Genomic DNA, 21,845 nt, shown 5'->3' with positions numbered 1-21,845 from the left:
GGGAACCGCGGAGCTTGCTGCCTCCTCTGGCTGCTTGGGAGCCGCTGTGCCTGCCATGCTGGCTCTCCAGCTGCGTGGCTGAGGACAGGGAGACTGTAAAGAGGAACAAGCTCCCTCTGCGCTACCAGATTTCCTCCCCCAGGGCTGCAGCTCCTCACCAAACACAAGCCAGCAAGTTCAGCCAACCCATCGAGCCGCCCTAAATTTGCCAAGAGGCAGCCGGGGCTTTGCTGGTGATAGCACTGGCTGATGAGCTGCTATCATGAGCACAGGATGAGAGACCACCTCCACCACTCAGTCAGGGAACGAAGCACGAGTTTTGCCTCTGCCTTCACCTCTGGCCACCTCCTCGGAGATCTACTGGTAGATGTGGTGCACCGGGCTTGCTATCTCCTCATTGCTCTGGGTGTTGATGTCCCACAGTACCAACAGCACAAGTATTGTATTGTGTATTTTACCTTTGTTGGTCATATTCAGTTACATTGTGTATATCAGTTTTTTCCTTGTGTTTAGATTACACATGAATCATGATTAGGTGTTTAATTAGCCTACTTGATACTTTAGGTGTTTCTTTACTTTATGGTTCTTTAAATGTTTTATAATTCATTTCATTCCCTAATGTATTTTATTTAATTAAAATATATAATTCAAAATAACAAATTCTACATCTTATATTTAGGCTTACAATTTCTTTAATACTGGCGCTATAACTTGAAGAAAAAAGTTAACTAGATCAAGCAATGCCACAACTTACGCATAGTGGGTTCTATGTGTTATAAATAGGATAAAAATTAGTATCATAAACTCAGCCATGCCTTTTTAGGAGGGCCATTGATGGTTCTACCCTAGAGTTGCTGTAGGCGGCTCTGGTCACAGGCAACCAAATTTTCAAAAGTGGTCACTGATTTGGGGTTATCTCCATTTTTTGTGGTGGTCTCCAGATTAATGCAAGGAGAGCTTGTGTTAAACAAAATAAACACATTCCTTTCATTGTAATTTTTGCATCCATTTAACAGCACACAAATCAATGTGTACTCCTAGCCAGAGCAGGCAACTCTCTGACCTGATCAGCAGAGAGCTCTGCATTGCACTGGGAAGGCTAGGACCCTTTGACCCAGAGTCGTTATGATTTATATGAAAGATAACTGATAGTCACTGGGTCCGGCAAAGAGAGGACAAATTTCCCTGAAGCCTGGTGGTTATGGGTCTCAATCAGGATGTGGGAAAGCCAACTTCAAGCCTCTGCTCCAGTGACTATTTAATTATTTATAAAAAGTGGAACTGCTTCAACAGGACAGATTGAGAAGGACACAGAGCACAACATCCCATAGTCTAGCAGTTGGATCACTTATCCAAGAAGTGGGAAACCCATGTGCAAATCCCGGCTCCTCATCAAGCAGCGGGATGTTCCTTACAACTGCCTTAATCAGTGAGCTAAATGTTATAAAGGAGGCTGCCTTCTCCTCACTCTCTGGCTATTTTGGGAATCTAGTCCTCATTGCTTTTTTTAAAATTTCAAAATTCAAAACCAAAACTTCAGGTTGGATCGAAATGAAACATTTAATTTAAACTTGAAATTTATTCAACTTTTCAATTTGCCAAAAATTTCAAAAAAATTCATTTGCTGTTCGACCCAAGACAAAATTTGGATGTTTGGAACTTCCAGACAACTGAAAAATCCATTATTTTTCCAACCATACTTTGTAACCTTTGGTGCCAGCAAGTCAGTGAATGTTTTCACAAAAGACACAACAACAACAAAATTGTTGAAAGGAAAGCTGTAGCAACTTGCACGGCATTTGGAAGCAGATGCACCAGTTGCAGGAAGGAAGAGTTTGGAGGAGGCACCAGGAAGTTAGTCTGTGTTCAGATGGCTTGAATGTTAGCTGCAGTTGCAGCACCTATGTGAATACTTCATTTAGTAAGGAGCCAGCTTAGTTTTACAGACCTGGAGTCTTCTCATGTTACTACCCAGAGTGTTTTACATGAAACAGGTTACACTTGCTTCCTGTATAGTCAATTACACATGGGAAAAGTCACAGTGGGTATAAAACAATATCATTCTGATGCAGTTTTGCACCCAGTTGGCATGCCCTTGGCACAACTATAGCTGATAGGAATTTAGCTATTGACTTCTCTGGGAAGCAGCATCAGAACCCAAGCAATGGACTATCAGGTCCTTTGTTTTTGTAACAGATTTTTCTTCCCCTTTGCTTTGCGCATTTAGTGCACTAAACTGAAAATAACTACTGCAGTAAAGTATATTCAGTAAATCAAAAGCATCACATCTGTCGACTGTAAATAAAACACTGAACATGGTCTAGTTTACATTATTTTTTTCTCTGCCAGAAAAAGATAAGTTCAAAACTCATCAAGAGAATCATTATGATAATGTACATTTCAGACCAAATTACTAAAACGGCATTTAGAATGCTCTGGTGGGGTGTCTCTTCTCTCTCATTCTTTGCCATTTAAAAAGCATCAGTCAGCCATACTTAGAAATATTCTATTGGTAAAATAGCAGCATAAACTGACAGTAAATGATACAGTTAGATCACAGCACACACAAATGAATCCTTTCACAGGAAAACATTCTCTCAAAAAGAGATTTCTAATGGGTGTCATTCTCATTATTTTTCTGCACTGAGCCCAACATGATGTAGGACCGGGTGGCACCAGATTACTATTCCCTTTATAAAACCTTACAGAAATACAAATACTCATCACAAAGTGAGAGGACTGGGAAGTACAGATGGATGTAATGAGGACATTGCCACCAGATTCCTGTCCAGGACTTTGGAACAACCAAAAAGAGAAAGTGTCCCCAGAGGATCAATTTCCTGGTTTACTCTGAGTCAACTGCATGTAGGGACAGGATTTTGTGAATGTAGTCACTGCTCTCAAGTCCTGATCCAGCAAAGCACTTCTTCACATGCTTCAGTAATACAAATAATAACAACACACATGCTTAACTTTAAGCACGTGAGTAGCTGAATTCAAATAATTCCTGCATTGAGCTTGTTGAAGTCAATGTGACTACTCACTACAATTAAGCACATGCATAAGTGCTTTGCTTGATCAAAGTCTCAGTTGCATAACTACATATGCCACAGCTATAATAGCAGGATATAGCATCAATTGTGTCTATGAAATGCACCTTATATGGGACATCTACTACAGCCAGCTGGTGTATTGCTATATATAGAGGTTCACTTCTATCTGGCCTGCAGGCCTCATTGAAGTGATTTAGCTTTCAACACCCATCATGAATGGTCTAGTTATATTTAATCCAGCTTTGGCATGGGAGGATGGATTAGATGACCTCTTGAGGTCACATATAGCCTTACCTTTCTGTGATTTCTATTATTTCACATAGCACCGGTCATTTGCAGGTCAGGCCTTTTAAAATCAAGGCTGGATGTCCTTCTGAAAGCTATGCCTTAGTTCATCCATAAATCTGTCTATTTTTGTGAATGTACAGCTCTGTTACGGAACTCTACAGCAGGGAGGAGGGGAATGCCCACGGTTCTGGATCACAAACATACCAGCAAGTTCAGAACCATAGAAATGTGGAGGACTTTGAATTACTCTGGTCCCTAGTGTTTCCTCTGCAGATGTAGTGGTGCTCTCCAAGGGTGGATCTATCCTTGCCTTGGTGAGAGCAGGGAGTGCTGTCTCTGTGGCATCATTCCCCACATTCCTAGAAGCCCATCTCTGCCCTTTTCCTCAGGCTGCATGCTGTAGGGACACCACAATGTTTGGGTAGGGACTAGCTATGGTCGATGTAGTTCTATTCCTTCATTTGGGAGACAGTACATCTTACAGCTGCTTCAACTCCCTCTAGGTCCCCTCCCTGGTTCCAGCAGAGTCTCCAAATTGCTACTATGCAACTGCAGGTGGACTAGCCAATAACTCGAGTTATCCTGTCAAGGGGGAAGCTTGGATTGCAGTGGGAGGCAAGCAAGACACATGGAGAGGCAGCTCCTCTCCCTCCAGATGTTGGGCACCCTGGATGTGAAGGGGCAGGTGGCCTTGCACTCTCCAAACTTTGCACACCCCTATGCTGCCCCTCACTCCCTCAGCTTGAGAAGATGCTTCCTAGGAAATGTCATGGAGTTTTGCTGCCTCTCTGGCCCCCTTCTGCAGGTCTTGTTCTTGGAGGGGTTGATCCTTTAGCCGAAAGGGATGCTGGAGACTGACATGCTGCTTAATGATATTCAAGTAGTCATTTATATACATAATCAATGCCTAACTAAACTTCAGGGCAATTACCCCACACCATGTTGACCTGAAATGTGAATTAGAGGTCTTTAACGCTTCCTCAGGGGATTATGGAAGTCAATTAATTGCTATTGTAATGCTGGCAAATATTTTCTTTGCTGTGATGAAAGCAAGAAGGAACCTTACACTGGATATTTACCAGATTAATGGATTATATCTTCATTAATGCAATTTGTCAAATGCCAACTCTAGAACACATGATCAAGCCAATTACCTTCGCCTGTTGTAAGTCAGTCTTTTAGCTATTTATCCTTAGGCTTGGCAGAATTTGATTTTTATAATTTTGACAGATATCAATGTTTATTTTTAATCTTTTTTCCTGATTTTTGTCAATTTTAATCTTCACAATTGAAGAAATTATTGAAGGGGGTCAGACAATGGGGGAAGGACCACAAAATAAATGTTTCATCTGAGTATATGTTGAGAGTCAAGAAGTTAAAGCTTAATAACCATTAAAGCACAAATGATCAATTTCACATATCAAAATATACAAAGTAACTATCCTTACATTAAACTCTAATTTCTCAAGCAACCTTTTTCTTACTTTACCTTTATGTAATTTTTTATTATTTCAATGGAAATATTTGTGTGTGTACAGTGAAAACAATGTTTACTAACATTTACTGGTAAAACAACTAATTCTGTCCAAGCCAACTTGCCCTCATGGAGGATGGCAGTTATAGGACCTATTAGAAGGTCCTATAAATTCAAAAATATAGTGCAAACAGTTGTTGCGCAGACTTCCACACTGCCTTGCTAAAATATACTGGCCTGTAATACTACATGTTTCCTATATTGTGTGCTGGGTAATAACATGAAAGGACTCTAGGCTTGTAAAACTCAATGGGCTCTTCACAAGAGCTATTTACAGAGGTGTTGCAACTGCAGCTAAGCATTCAACCTATGTGCACACATATTAACTTCCTTATGCCTCCTGCAAACTCTTCCCTCTGGCAACCTGTGCTCCTCCCTCCATTCAGGTTGCTTCGCATACCTCAATTATCCTAGCTCTGGAACTTTCTACATTAGAAACTGCCAATTGTGTCAGATTTTGTAGTAAACTGCTGGTGATTGGACATTAGGAAAAACTTCTTAACCATCAGGGTGGTTAAGCACTGGAATAAATTGCCTATGGAGGTTGTGGAATCTCCCTCACTGGAGATTTTTAAGAGCAGGTTAGACAAACACCTGTCAGGGATGGTCTAGATAATACTTAGTGCTGCCATGAGTGCAGGGGACTGGACTAGATGACCTCTCAAGGTCCATTCCAGACCTATGATTCTATGATATCCTAAACTCATTTTCCAATGAGACAAAGCAGGCTTTGAATTGAAATCTTCAGTGATATTTTATCTAGTCCATACAAGATCTGTACCTAAATTGGTCACCCGTACTCTGGGGATCCAAATGACAATTTGTTTTTGCTAGTTTTTATTTTTAAATTAGGACTGTCAATTTTGAGACATATAGTAGAACTTCCATTTTTAAGAATACCAATTTTATAAGCATCCAGTTACACGAACCAATTTTCCCAAGAGAAAAAAAAGTGATGTCACTGAAGAACAAGTAGACATTCCTTCACATTCCAGTGCTTTCAGTGCATGGGAAATTGCTTTGCAGTGGTTCAAATGACAAGAGGTAAGTGAGGTGATATCATAACTACTGCAATTTTGAAATGTTCAGTTTTATGAACTTTTTTATTTTCTTGAAAAAAAATTAATTCAGAATTTTTTGATAATCCAGGCAGGACATGGATTACTCCTTCTCATAATGCAAGAACTAAGGGTCACCCAATGAAATGTATAGACAGCAGGTTTAAAATAAAACAAAAGGAAGTATTTCTTCACACAACACACAGTCAACCTATGGAACTCTTTGCCAGAGGATGTTCTGAAGGCCAGAACTATAACAGGGTTCAAAAAGGAGCTAGATAAATTCATGGAGGATAGGTCCATCAATGGCTATTAGCCAGAATGGGCAGGGATGGCATCCCTAGTCTCTGTTTGCCAGAAGCTAGGAATGAGTGACAGGATATGGATCACTTGATGATTACCTGTTCTGTTCATTCCCTCTGGGGCAACTGGCATTGGCCACTGTCAGAAGACAGGATACTGGGCTCAATGGATCTTTGGTCTGACCCAGTATGGCCGTTCTTATGTTCTTATGTTCTTATGGATATCCTTTCCTATTGATCTTAAACGGTTTTGCAAATCTCAATGTCAAAATGATTCTCAGGAAAGTTTTCAGGCACTTCCCAGGATGGGCTATATAGGCCAAAGTCTGCCAAAATCTGTTCCAGAAAAACCAGGTCAAACTGGGTGAAAGAGTCTATCGTTACTTTTTATTTGGTTTGAGACATGCCTATAACCTGTTTCAACATCAATAATCAAGGAGCTCATCCAGTATCACTTTTGTGTAGCACAGCTAGACAGTTCTGAGCACAAGTCTTCCAGATTCACAATAGCATAATCCCATTGAAATCTGTTCAATGGATGCAAAATTACAACTCAAGGAATGTGTTTATTTTTTTTAACACAAGCGCTCCTTGCATTAATCCAGATACCACCACAAAAAATTGAGATAGCCCCAAATCAGTGACCACTTTTGAAAATTTGGTTGCCTGTGTTGGTTGCCACCAACAGTAATTCTGGGCCTCAGGACAGAACAATTAATGGCCCTCCTAGAAAGAGATGGCTGAGGTTTACGAGACTACTTTTTATCCTATTTATAACACTGCAGAGGATGTAAGGAAGATTCCCACACCTGAGCCATTCTTTTTAGGTGACAAAGCTTAGGAACTGTCCCAGACTAAAGTGTCTGTAGAAGAGTTTTGGGAGCAACTTGATAAATGAAACAGTAATAAGTCACTAGGACCATATGGTATTCACCCAAGAGTTCAGAAGGAACAGAAATATGAAATTTCAGAACTTCTAAGTGTGGTATGTAACCTATCGCTTAAATCAGCCTATGTACCAGATGACTGGCGATTTTTCAAAAAGGCTCCGGAGGCAAACCTGGCAAACTTCAGTACCAGGCAAATGGGTTACAACTATAGAAAAGAAGAGAATTATCGGAGTCATAAATGTACATGGTATGTTGTGGAAGTGTCAACATGGATTTTGTAAAGGGAAGTCATACCTAACCAATGTATTAGAATTCTTTGAGGGTATCAACAAATGTGCACTTGGACTTTCAAAAAGTCTTTTACCTCTTCAGAAAGTCTTTACCCTCACCAAAGGCTCTTAAGCAAAGTAAGGAGTCATGTGATAAGAGGGAAGGTACTTGTGGACCTAATGCTCTCATGGATGAGTAACTGATTAAAAGATAGGAAACAAAGGATAGGAATAAATGGTCAGTTTTCACAGCAGAGAGGGAAACAGTAGGGATCCCCCAAAGATCTGTACTGGAACCAGTGCTTTTCAAGTTTCAGAGTAGTAGCCATGTTAGTCTGTATTCACAAAAAGAAAAGGAATACTTGTGGCACCTTAGAGACTAACAAATTTATCTGAGCATAAGCTTTTGTGAGCTACAGCTCACTTCATCGGGTGCATCCGATGAAGTGAGCTGTAGCTCACGAAAGCTTATGCTCAAATAAATTTGTTAGTCTCTAAGGTGCCACAAGTACTCCTTTTCTTAGTGCTTTTCAACATATTCATAAATGACCTGGAAAAAGGGGTAAACAGTGAGGTGGCAAAGTTTGCAGGCAATACAAAATTAAATTGTCCTGTTCTGTTTACTCCCTCTGAAGCATCTGGCACCAGCTACTGCCAGGAGACAGGATACTAAGCTAGATGGACCATTGGTCTGAGCCAGTATGCCAGTCTTATGTTCTTATGAGACAGGCCATGGAACTTCCCTGAAATAATTCCTGTTTGAACTAGAGTATTTTAGAAAAAAACATCCAAACTTGATTTTAAAATGGCCAGTGATGGAGAATCTACCACAACACTTGGTAAATTGTTCCAATGGTTAATTACCCTCACTTTAAAAAAATTGGTACCTAACATTGGGCTCCTTAGTCTATATTTAGGGTCCTAAATAAGTGGCCTGATTTGCAAAAGCACTTGAAGACCCATCAGCTTCCATTAATGTCAATGGGAGCTTCTGGGTTCTTGGGAGCTCTGAAAATTAGCCCTCTAGGAGCCACATTCACTTCTTTGCATAGCATCTTTAGAGAACAAATCATGTATAAACCTGGCAGTAACCCACAATCTATTTAATATGAGCAAGAAAGACTTGATGTCTTGCATTGAGGAAAGGTTCATCAGAAAGGCCAACCCAGGAATAACTAAAAAATAGATAAAGAAATGGAGTAGGGATCTAATTCTGCTTTCACGGTCATTGGGATAAACCAGGAGTAACGCCATTGAGGCCAATGGCTAACACCTCTGAAAATCAGGCCTCTCTTGTTTAGGTGCCTTAATATGGAATTTAGGAGCCTTATTTTGAGCAACCAACTCTTGGGCAAAGTTCTGAAAATTTTGGATTACATCTCATAGAGTCCTGCACTGTCTGACGCCTGATTGAACCATTAAATCTTAGTGCTGATCAAATGTCCTTTGCCCTGAGTGTTTCTTCCAAGGTTAGCCTGGCAAAGTATTGCTGCTTTTGCTTTTTTCCTTCAAAAGTATTTTGGTCTGCTGCCTGTAATCTCTCTGTTTCATAGATGTCTACAGTGAGCAGTACTCTTCTTCCTACACCTTAGATAGAGCCTCTCTTTCAATGTCTATTGGCTCTTCCAGCTCCATTTAATGTATTTTGGAACCAATCATTCTAAAATGAAGTATTTGCTCCATCCACCTCAGGGAGACCGAATCTAACCATTTAAACTCTAAATTTGATTTGCTAGACTCTCCATTGCCTTATATTTAATTTTCCTTTCTAGTGGCTGGATTGATAACTTACTCATGCTTTACTGGAGCTTTCCAGTTCTTTTTAGGTCCTGGCAGTGTCAAAATGGATCTCCAGGGTTATCTCCTGTGAAACCTGGTTGTGTGCGGTTTCTCTGCTGGGCATGTTACCTGGGGAATTCTCAGTGTCTTTGTTGGTCATTTTCCCTTGATAGTTATTTCAGATACGTCATTCCTCAGAAATTGCAGGTTTCGTTAAGATTACTTTTCCTTTCAGGGGATACAGGGTTCCCCTGACTTGGTGCTGGCTGTGGCCCATTTCTGTATTGCATTCTAACCATGGCATTCCATATTATATAAGTAACTCTGCACTGCATGACTTATAGAGCATGGCCCAGCTCATGGAGCACTGGACCAGGAGTCAGAGACTTGGTTTCTGTTCATGTCTCTGCAACTGTGGGTATGTCCACACTGCAGCTGGGAGTGAGCCTCCCATGCCAGCATCAGGCCAGCATAGACAAACAGCATCAGCTCTGCTTGAGCGCGGGCTGTGGGCCTGTGTAGTTGCAGGGTAGACCTTCAGGCTTGTGCTGCAGCCTGAGCTCTTTGACCCTCACACTTCACAGGGTCATAGAGCCGAGGCTCCAGACTGACCCTGAACAGCTACTCTACAATTAAACATCCCCTTAGCCCAAGCCCCACAAGCCTGAGTCAGCTGGCACAGGTCAGCTGCAGGTTTTTAATTGCAGTGTAGACATACTCTATGTATTGTGACAGAATATACCCATGTTCACACCTACACACTATTGTAATAACTTTGTACAAGGCATGTCTTGTAAGGTATCATTTGAAAACTCATAATTTGCTGTTCAGTATCGTCCTGATAAAATATGTGTGGCAACACTGAAGGTAAAGTTATAAGATTTCCCTGTATGAATTTATTATCACATGTTCCAAATCCTACAGTCATGCCCAAAGATAAGTTGGCAAACAGGTCTGTCCTAAACAAAGAAATATGTGCTTTCCTTAATTTGTATTTAAGCAGTAAACAGTGTCATCAAGCAGAAAGGGAAATAAAGAAAGATCAAACAGGTGAGAAAAAGCCAGAAGGGAACATCCTTCCACATAAACTTTGTCTCCCAGCTGGAAATATTTTTCAAGAGAGGGACTGAAACTATAAAAAGGAGGGACAAGAACTCCAAGGCACTCCTTTCTCCCTTTCCCTGCCCATTGCATCCATTGCACCTGAAGCGACAAAAGAAGAATTTGTTGGACTCTAGGGGAGGGTCCCTGACCTACAGAGTTTGGTTAGAAAGACTGCTAAAAGCATGTGATGAGAAACTTTGCTTGAATCTGATATACTTTAAGTTAGGTCATGATCTGTATTTTTTTGTAACCATTTGACTAATATGCCTCATTACTTGTACTCACTTAAAATCTATCTCCTTGTAGTTAATAAGCTTATTTTACTGTTTTATCTAAGCCAGTGAGTTTAATTTGAAGAGTCTGTAGTGTGACTGCTCATCTCAAATTGGGCAGCACAGTCCAGAAATGCAGAGTTCAAGTCCTTGTCCCGGGCTGAATGACAACATTTGTTCCAGATTCCCAGCAGCACTGCTCTGCACCTGTCCAAGAAGGTGGGGACATGGGTTGAGCACTGCTCTTGGGTACCCTGGTACCCTGCCCAGCACAACTGGAGAGTCTGGAGCTCCCCATGGTGGCCCAGGCTCCATGGGTGGCTCTTATCATTTCCTGGCTCTGGCTTCCAGCCTGGCCAGGGAGCAGGGTTTCAGGGGGAAGAGGAGGAGCAGGGGTGTGGCCTAAGGGGAAGAGGAAGAGCAGGGATGGGCTCGGGGAAAGAGGTGGGGCTGCAGAGGGGGTAGGGCTCCTGCATGTTTCCCATTTTTGCCTTTTGAAAAGGTGGTCACCCTCAGTGTCTGAACAAGTGTTTGCGATAATAAGCTGGCACATTGTTCCCTTTAAGGAATAACAGACTTAAAATATTTTGTACTGTCGAGGAGAGGGCTATGCAGTACAGCACATGCATTTCTAGGGGGAAATCTGGGACTGGGGTGTTTTGGAATGACACTGCAGTATAACCCAGGCTGGTGAGAGCCAGAGTGTAACCGAAGCATGGCTGACAGGCTGCAGTTACACACCGACACTCAGGGTGGGGCTTGCATGCTGGAAGGCTGTTTGTGAATGGCCCAGGTGTGAGCTAATTCAGCAAGGCATTCTAGGGCACCCAAGGTTGCAGGGCAGGGGGTGACACAGCTGCTCATTCATCTGGATTGTATCCTGATGTGTCACACACATACACACTGCTGGTCTGGCAGGGTCTGCTGGCTTCTGTAACATAGAGGACAGTGAAGTACACCAGAAAGTGTTCACAAAGGGATACTACCCAATTCCTATATACTACACCGTTCCTCAGGGAAACCAGAAAGGTGTCTCACCAAATAGACAGTGTGTTGACAAAGCCTTCCCTTCCCTTCCCTGGGAAGCCCCTTACTATGGCTGCCATCCCCAGGCTAGGAACCCAGCTCCCTCTGAACCTCTAGGGATGTAGTTGTTGTTGTTGCTGTTTATTTGTATTGCAATACCCCTGATAAGTTCTAGTCATGGACAAGGTCCCGGTTGTGCTACGTGCTGTAGAAACACAGAACAAAAAGACTGACTTTGCCCCCAAGAAACTTACAATCTCAGCATCAAACAAGAGACAGACAAATACAAGCAAATGGGGAGCACAAGGAAGCACTGAGATACTATTGGTCAGCATGATGGGCTGTGGTCTCAGCACACCAACTGCCTAACCATTGGCAAGTTTTTTGTAAGCATGATGGGAAAGGAGAGTTTTAAGGAGGATAGTGAAGTAGTTTTGAAGATGTTTACAGGGAGCAACTCCCAAGGGGGAGGGGCAGCATGGGAAAAAGGATGAAGATGTTTGTTTGAAAATGTAACAAGTGGGCATCACACTGGCATCATGAGCCAATTGAAGGTGGGAGTTGACATATTGATAGTATATAAGAGATGATCGGCAGGGTGGAACTAGGTTATGAAGGGCCTTGAAAGTGAAGACAAGTAGGTTATATGTCATGCGACAGAGAATGGTGAGCTAGCTGAGGGGTGCAAAGGGAGAGGTGACATGGGCAAAGTGATGGGCTAGGGAAATGAGCTTTTCAGAAGCATTCTGAATGGGTGTGAGAATTCTCATAGACTTTAAGGTCAGAAGGGACCATCATGATCAACTAATCTGAGCTCCTGCACATTGCAGGCCACAAAACCTCACCACCCATTCCTGTAATAGACCCCTAACCCTCTGGCTTAGTTACTGAAGTCCTCAAATCATGGTTTAAAGACCTCAAGTTACAGAGAATCCACCATTCACACTAGTTTAAACCTGCAAGTGACCCATGCTACAGAGGAAGGCAAAACTCTCAAGGGTCTCTGTCAATCTGACCAGGGGAAAATTCCTTCCCAACCCCAAATATGGTGATCAGTTAGATCCTGAGCATGTGGGCAAGACCCACCAGCCAGACATCTGGGAAATATTTCTCTGTAGTAACTCCCTAGCTAGTGTCCTATCACAGGCCATTGGAGGTATTTCCTGTTAGCAGTTGCAGATTGGCTACATGCCATTGTAGGCAGTCTCATCAGACCATCTCTTCCATAAATTTACCAAGCTCAGTCTTGAAGCCACTTAGCTTTTTTTGCCCCTTGGAAGGCTGTTCCAGAACTTCACTCCTCTGATGGTTGGAAACCTTTGCCTATTTCAAGCCTAAACTTGTTGATGGACAGTTTATATCAAGTTTGTTCTTGAAGCCACATTGGTTCTTAACTTAAATAACTCCTCTCCCTCCCTCGTATTTATGACTCTGATGTATTTATAGAGAGCAATCATATCTCCCCTCAGCCTTTTTTGGTTAGACTAAATAAGCCAAGCTCTTTGTGTCTCCTCCCATAAGGTAGGTTTTCCATTCCTCTGATCATTCTAGTAGCCCTTCTCTGCACCTGTTCGAGTTTGAGTTCATCATTCTTAAACATGGGAGACCAGAATTTCACATGGCATTCCACATGAAGTCTCATCAGTGCCTTGTATAATGGTACTAACACTTCCCTGTCTCTACTGGAAATACCTCGCCTGATGCATCCTAGGATGGCATTAACCTTTTTCACAGCCACATCACATTGGTGGCTCATAGTCATCCTCTGATCAACCATTACACCCAGGTCTTTCTCCTCCTCCTCTGTTGCTTCCAATTAATACATCCCCAATTTATAGCAAAAATTCTTGTTAGTCCCTAGATGGCCTTGCACTTTGCACTGTTAAATATCATCCGCTTTCTCTTACTCCAGTTTACCAGGTCATCCAGGTCTTTTTGTATAATATGCCAGTCCTCCTCCATAATGGCAATACCTCCCAACTTCGTGTCATTTGCAAATTTCATTAGCACACTCTCACTTTTTGTGCCAAGGTCAGTAATAGAAATGTTAAATAAGATTGGTCCCAAGACCGATCCATGAGGAACTCCATTAAAAACCTTCTTCCAGCCTAACAGTTCACCTTTCAGTATGACCTATTGTAGTGTGCCCTTTAACCAGTTCCTTATCCATCTTTCAATTCTCATATTAATCATAGAATCATAGAATATCAGGAGCTGGAAGGGACATCAGGAGGCCATCTAGTCCAACCCCCTGCTCAAGGCAGGACCAATCCCCAACTAAAGCATCCCAGCCAGGGCTTTATCAAGCCTGACCTTAAAAACCTCTAAGAAAGGAGATTTCACTACCTCCCTAGGTAACCCATTCCAGTGCTTCACCGCCCTCCTATTAATCCTCATGTTCTCCAATTTAACTAATAATTTCCCATGTAGAACTGTATGAAATGCCTTTCTGATATCCAAGTAGATTAGATCTGCTGCATTTCCTTTATCTAAAAATCAGTTATATTCTCAAAGAAGGAGATCAGGTTGGTCTGGTATGATCTACCTTTTGTAAAACCATATTGTATATTTTATCCCAATTACCATTTACCTCTATGTGTTTAACTACTTTCTCTTTCAAAATTTGTTCCAAGACATTGCATACAACTAAGGTCAAACTAACAGGCCTGTTGTGTCCCGGATCATTTTTTTCCCCATTTCTCAACAATAGGAACTCTATTAGCAATTCTCCAGTCATAGGGTATGACCCCTGAGTTTACAGATTCATTAAAAATCTTTGATATTGGGCTTGCAATTTCATGTGCCAGTTTCTTCAAAATTCTTGGATGGAGATTATCTGGGCCCCCCAGTTTAGTCCCATCAAACTGTTTGAGTTTGACTTCCTCCTCAGATGTGGTAATTTCTACCTCTATAGCCTCTTTTCCATTAGCTACCCAGCTACTACTCCTAATATCTTCATTACTCTCATTAAAAACTGAGGCAAAGCATTTGTTTAGGTGTTGGGCCATGCCTAGATTATCTTTAATCTCCACCCCATCCTCAATGCTTAGTGGTGCCACCTCTTCTTTCCTTGTTTTCTTCTTATTTATATGTCTGTAGAACCTTTTACTATTGGTTTTAATTCCCTTTGCAAGATCCAATTCTGCTTGGCTTTTGGCAGAAGCACTTTATCCCTATATTTTCTCACTTTATCCCTATACTTTCTGACCTCCAAGAGGTAGCTTTCCTTGCTGATCCATCACGTCTTCCATTCCTTTTAGGCTTTTCTGCTTGTCAGCTATCACCTCCAGGAAAATCTGGGCCCTGCTATTATTAGGAACACTTGTCCTCCAATCTATATCTGGGAAGACAAAGTCTCCCATAATCACACAATTCCCGGTCATATTTATTTCATTAAAAAACATTAATGAGGTCTCTATCCATATCCATATTGAATCCTGGTGGTCTGTAGCACACCCCAAGCACTATATCAGGGGACTCTCTAGTAGCTTTCTTCCCCAAAGTGATTTTGGCCCAAACAGACTCTATCTTATCCATTCTATCACTTCTAATTTCTTTATAGTCTATCTCATCATTAATATACAATGCTACTCCACCATCTTTGCCTTTATTTCTGTCTTTCCTGAACAGCACATACCCTTCAATACCTGTACTCCAGTCACGACTACTATTCCACCATGTTTCTGTTATCCCTATAATATCTGGTTTCACTTCCTGCACCATTCGTTCTCGTTCCTCCATTTTGTTACTCAGGGTCTTTGCACTGGTGTACAAACATCTTAACTATTGCTGCGTGGCTTTGTCCACGTTCCTCGCCCGGTTGGGTATAGACATTCTACTGCTAATATCACCATTCTGGCTGGTATCAGAACTATCCTTCCTCTTAATGTCCATTTTCCTACTCACTGCTGTTTCTTTCTCCATTCCTCATCCTCCCTTACTTTATTTTCCTTGATCAAAGCAGCTGCCTTTGAAGTCTGCCTTCTCATTTGTATCCTACTCCTTCTTGATTAACTACAGAGGCTCTCCCTATAGGCTTAACACTCCTGGCAGGTGCTGAGGGGTAGAACACATGTAAATTCCTGTCTTCAGGACAGAGCCTTAATTTCTTCTTGCCCTGGCCCAGTGTGGGTTCTGAATATGCCATCGCACACCCACTGACTCCAAGAGGAATTTTTCTGCATTAAGGTCTGCCTAATTTTGCCCTTAGTGCTGGATTATAATGTTGGATTTGGAAATCATAAGGCACAGTAGCTGCAAACATCTGGAGCCTTTGAGTTTTAATGGCACGTCTCTTATAGCAAAACTCTGGAACAGCCTCATCAAACATTATGACTGCTGGGCTAGTTAGAATGTGATATCACAGCTTGTCCTCAACAGCTGATGACCATCTTCCACCTGGTGAATTCTCTGTGCCAAATTGTGCCCTTGGATGCATGGATAAGTCTGTCATAGAAGCCAATGGAAGTTTGATACAGTCACCAAAGGACAGAAAATAGCCCTTAGGAAGAACAATGTGAACAGAATTACTTTCTCACCGTTTTATTCTTTTAATTAAAAAGGAATGAGAATGTGATGGAAAAATTCTGATAGTAAACAGATGTCTTAAACTGAGTAATTGCTGTAATTCTACTTTCTAAAAGTCACATATATAATGGAAGATTCAATATTTTCCTGCAATCCTCAGATCCCTAATTAAGCATTATTATTAATTCTTTACATAGCATCAAAAGCATTGGTTCTCAAACTGGGGGTTGCAACCCATCAGGGGGTCGCGACCCAGTTATGTGGGGGGTCATGAGCCCCGACCCCAGTGCATGGCTGTGAGCTGCGAGCCCCAACCCCCATGCCGGGCTGCAAGCCCTGACCCCTGTGTGGGGCTCCGAGCCCCAACTCCAACCCTGGCCAGGAGCAGGACTGCGAGCTCTGGCCAGGCGCAGGGCTGTGAGCCCCGACTCCAACCTCCACGTGGGGCTGTGAGCCCTGACCCATGGGGTTGCGGGGCTGCAAGCCCAGACCCCAACCATGGCCAGGAGTAGGGCTGTGAGCTACTTCCAGGGGCAGGGTTGCAGGGCTGGAGCCCTGACCCCGACCCCCATGCGGGGCTGTGAGCCCCAATGCCAGCTAGGCGTGGTGTTGTGATCCCCGACCCCAACCAGGAGTGGGGCTGTGAGCCCTGAGCTGGGGCATCCAGGGCACTGTGAGCCCTGACTACTGTACTGGGGTTGTCAGGCGGAGCCCGGCCATGCTGAGAGTTATCAGCCGGGAGCTCCGCCAGGCACAAGGTTGTTAACTCCCAGCCCTGCCACACACAGGGGTGTCAGCCTCGAGCCCCGTCACTTGCTGTGAGCCTGGCTAGGCGCTTGGTTGTGAGCCCCCATTACCACCATGTGCGGACCTCAGAGCCCCAAGCTCCTCCAGCCCAGCTCCTCCCCCAACTCCACTCCACCTCCAGCCCTGCTTCACCTCCAAAGAAAGGGCGCCAAATAGAAGTTTGCCCAGGGTGACATTTTTCCTATGGCTGGCAACATTAGACAACATTGGAGGGCTTAATTCTTTAGCCGCTGAACAAGTACTTTATTAATTAACAGTCAGATACACAAGCGCAAACTTTCTCTTGACAATAATGGCCACCTGTACTGCTAAAACCACTAAAAAAGGAAAGTATCTCGAGTCTTACATTAAACTCGGTTTTACCAATATCATCAGCTCTGGGATTGAAAAGCCACAGTGCGTCATTGGCTGTGAAGTTTTGTTTGCTGAATCCATGAAACCATGCAAACGGCAGCGACGTCTGACTGGACATCCTGAGCATAAAAATCAAAACATGGATTTTTTCAAACACAGAGAAGAAGCAACAAAGGTGGCCAGGCTTGATGCTGATGGAAGTTTCCGACAGCAACATCCTTGGCTGTGGAGGTCTCTTATGTTGTGTCACTACGAACTGCCCATAGCAAAGCGCCATGTACAGTAGGTGAGGAGCTTATTCTGCCAGCAGGCAAAGAGATTGTGGCACTTATGATACTGCCAAAAAACTGAATGTCTAACAATACTGTGAAATAAAGAATATGTGAGATGTCTGAAGATATCAAAAAACAAGTTGTGCACGGAATTAAACATTCTGCTTTCAGTATGTTCATCCTGCAACTTGATGAAACCACTGATGTTACTCACTGCACACAATTGATAGCATTTGTATGGTGTGTTAATGCTGGGGATGTTAAGGATGAGTTCTTAGTCTGTGAACAACTTGAAACAAACACAACAGCAAAGGCCATTTTCAGTAAGGTGAATGCCTTTTTCGAAAGCAATGGCACTGAGTGGAAAAATCTTTGTGATATCTGTACCGACAGTGCTCGAGCAATGATGGGTGCACGGTCTGGCTTTCGGCAGAAGGTAAAGTGTGTCTCACCTAATGTGATTGTCACTCATTGTGGAATCCATCTTCAAGCCCTAGCTGCAAAGACATTGCCAATATGCCTTAATGCTGTGGCAGATGTTGTAATACGAGTACGGAACTACATTAAAGCTCATGCTCTGAATAGTCATCTCTTTTGAGAGTTCTGCAATGAAATGGGTGGTGAATATAAAGTTCTGCTTTTCCACACTCAAGTCTGATGGCTTTCTAAGGGACACGCATTAAAGCGTGTTTTTATACTTCGTGAAGCGAAGGCAGAATTTTTCCTGCGACAAGAGAAACAAGAACTGAACAAAAAGTTCAGTGACAAGAAATGGCTTCTCTGCTTGGCATATCTAATTGATATCTTTGATAGCCTTAATGATCTCAATCTGTTGCTTCAGGGAAAATGTTCAACATTAATAGATCTGACTAATAAAATCAAAGTCTTCCAGATGAAGTTGGATCTGTTGGACACAGGAAGTTGGAGGCAGAAAGTTGGACACAGACAGATACGGCATGTTTCTGACACTTTCCTTATTCAGCGAGAAGGAGGAAGTTAACATTGATAGTGCTCTCAAGTCAGCTATCAGTGAACATCTGAGAGCCCTTCATGAAGAGTTCTCACACTACTTCCCCGGGCTACCAGAAGCACTTCATTCCCTGGTGAAGAATGCTTTCAGTGTGACAACTGAACAGTTACCTACTGAGGACATTTACACACAGGAACAGTTTGTCGGCATGATCGATGACGATGAAGCAAAATTCACACAGCTGCCTCCAAACCAGTTCTGGTGCTCAATTGCAAGTGAATATCCTCTAGTGTCTGAAATGGCCCCAAGAGTCCTTCTGCCATTTCCCACTACCTACAAGTGCGAGAGTGGATTCTCCAGCCTTCTCACAATAAAGACAAAATCTTGAAACCGGCTTGATGTGAAGGATGACATCAGATGCACCTTTCTAAAACAACTTTCTTGTGTCAAATAAACAGCATCTTCCTTCTCACTGATTTTTGGCTGCTTCAGGTCATTAACTGCTGTCAAATATTAAAATAAAATTCTACTTAAAAATAACTTTTCTGATTATATTTAATTTGATAAAAATGTGTTTTAGTCTTAATTGAAAAGCAGGAGAAAAGGTAAATTCATTTTAAGCAATAGGGTTTAAATTTAGTATTTAACATAGTGTAAAATATAAAAAATGTGTTTTTAATTTCTAAGGGGGGTCGGACTCAGAGGCTTGGTGTTCAAAAGGGGTCACCAATACAAAAAGTTTGAGTACCACTGATCAAAAGCGTGACAGGTGCTTTAAAAATGCCATTTCTAACCATGAAACATTTAGTACCTAACATGTCGGGAATAGAAGTAATATGCTGAGCATAATCATTTAGCTATGGTCAACCCACTAAGGTCAACACAATGCAAGTGTGGACACTGTGTGACCTGTGTCGATCCTAACGGTCCTCCGTCAGCTGTCCCACAATGCCCCATTCCCTGCAACAGTGACCACTCTGGTCACAATTGTAAACTTCACTGTCCAGTGGTCATGGAGACTGGAAGCCACCCCTACTTTAAGGCCTCCATATATTTTTGAAATGCCTTTACCTGATTCACTATCTTGTTGAGGACACTTAGCAACTCTTCCTTGTTGTGTGACTGCCCAATTGACTACATCGGCTTTACACATTAGACACTCTGCTTCTCACACACCGAGGTGTAAGCAGTTCAAGCTAGAGGTCAGAGCAGGAGTTCCTGACACTCCTGTCTGGAGTAGATAAGAGGTATTAGATCTCCTAAACCTGTGGGGAGAAGAGGTTCTGCAAGCACAGCTGTGGACCAGCCATAGAAAAGTGGACATCTACAAAAAGATTGCACAGGGATGCAGGCAAAGTTGAATGACAGCAAGATTCTGCAAGCCAGTGCTGCATCAGACCATGACCAGAGACCCTGGACAGTCGACATGGCAGACTGCATGCAGAAAGTAAGAGTGGACAGGAGAAAGGCCTAGGAAAAAAGGAAAATGCTCCAGGACTTAATGGGTCTTCTCAGGCAGCAAACACTAATTCTGTAGACCTGGTTGATCTACAGGTACAATATTTCCAGACTCACCATTTTCAATCCTTAGAGAACTACATGCTTGCAGCTCCCTATCCACCACCTCCCCAACATTTCATGTGGCATCATGGGCCACATCGTTATCCCTCCCACTTGCAGGGGACAGCAAGGAAAACCACAGCTTCACATACACTGACCTGTGAGAACCACGGTTGCTGTAAGTGAAGCCAGAATGGACATATTTGTGCAATGAAATGGACAGAAATGTTTGCCACCTTTCCAATTTCAAAATTCCATTCAGTTAATTTACGATTAAAGTTTTTATTTGCTTAGCCTGACATTTTGTGCAAATTGTTTTTCTGCCCTCTTTTTGCCACTCAATAAATGTATATTTCTTGAAAATAAAATGAGCATTATTAGTTCAGAAGACATATTGCAGAATGCATAGCGGTACTCAGAACACCCAGTCAGCGTGAGTGTAGAGCACCGCAGAACTTATAGCTTTGGTAAAACACACAGTAATAGTTATAAATGTACAAGTACCAAAACAAAGCCCCAGCAGCGATCGTGCCAGTCAGTACTCATTTCTCAGGCCCAGAAACGGTGCTCCATCAGGTGCAACTGCTCCGTGAACACCAGCAACAACCTTGAATTGCTTTTCACTATGTCCTTTATCAATTTGCCCTTAAAGAATTCTGTTCCAGTACTTTCTGAGGCTCTGCAAATACAGGAAAATCCAGCTCCATGTTTCTGTCAGAGATGGCAGACACCAAAAAGTGCTGCACAGGTTTGTGGGATTTTTTTTAGAAAAGGGGCAAAAATTGTGGAATATGGATGTCATTATGGAATGGAGAAAGTTGCATGCCGGGAATTTGACCCCAGCTTCCAAAGGTCCCTGTGTGACTCATTTCTACCCATTTCTACCCCACAACAAGCGAAAATATCTCACAAAAGATTGCACCAGACAGTGGCATGTGGCACAGTGGGAACCTGCGATTCACCTCACTTTACAGCAATACAAACACTCCTGGTGAGTATGTGCAGTGCCAACGCAAGCAGCCAAGTGTGCACACACAGGAGTGATATATTAAATGTGGAGGCTGCACCACAGGTGACACGTGTGGGAGCATTGGGGGTCAAGTGCCCCCCCCCCCCAGATTTCTGCTTGGCCTGTGGAGGGGGAGAGAGAGGGGCTCCTTTCTTCTGCTGCACCTGACCCCTGGCACACTTGGACCCTGTCCCTGGCAGCTGGATTCGGGCTGGGAGCAGAAGAGGCAGGATCAGCCGCTTCTTACTCTGGCTGCTCTGGGTTGCTGCTCTCTGTAGCATGGCACTGCCTGAGAGAGAGCCTAGCTCGCCCTCCCTGCTCCCCACCCAGGCCCGGCTGCTGGGGGCAGGGCCCAAGCAACCTGGAAATGTGCTGGGGGATGAGAGAGAGCTCTGGCTTGCCACGCCCGGGTGGGGAGCTGAGGGGGTGGGGTGGGCTGCTGCCTCAGCCAGGCTCTCCGTCAGGCAGCTGCTGCACTGCACGGAGTCAGGGACTCTGAGCGGCCAGCTTCAGCGGGCATGAGAAACAGCTCCCTTCCACTCCCCGCCCAGGCCCCGCTGCCAGGGAGAGCAGCCATTTGCACTGAGGGGAGGCACAGCAGAAGGACAGAGCCCCTCCCTCCAACAGGTAATGAGGGGCAGGGAGAGCATGGCAGCACCAGGCTGGGCACAGGGTGAGGAGGTAGCTGGGCAGAGGAGAAACGTGGCATGGACTTGTGTCCTCCCCGTTAGATTGAGCCCCACCACCCCCAGTATCAGGAGATGCGAGTCG

At 43.3% G+C, this 21,845-nt stretch overlaps 1 long non-coding RNA gene across 1 annotated transcript; it reads right to left on the bottom strand.

Annotated features, from left to right (window-relative positions):
* Positions 1-7,885: 7,885 nt before the first annotated feature.
* On the bottom strand, positions 7,886-14,949 carry LOC122457582. The gene is made up of 3 exons (XR_006277204.1): positions 14,763-14,949; positions 14,184-14,186; positions 7,886-7,913 (listed from the first exon to the last, which is right to left on the bottom strand). It is a non-coding gene; the product is annotated as an uncharacterized LOC122457582 (long non-coding RNA).
* Between the last annotated feature and the right edge of the window lie 6,896 nt (positions 14,950-21,845).

The sequence above is a fragment of the Dermochelys coriacea genome, chromosome 1 (genome assembly GCF_009764565.3).
Source record: "Dermochelys coriacea isolate rDerCor1 chromosome 1, rDerCor1.pri.v4, whole genome shotgun sequence".
Lineage (NCBI taxonomy): Eukaryota > Metazoa > Chordata > Testudines > Dermochelyidae > Dermochelys > Dermochelys coriacea.
The sequence above is the reverse complement of the archived record's forward strand: the minus strand, read 5'-3'. Positions and strand labels throughout refer to the sequence as shown.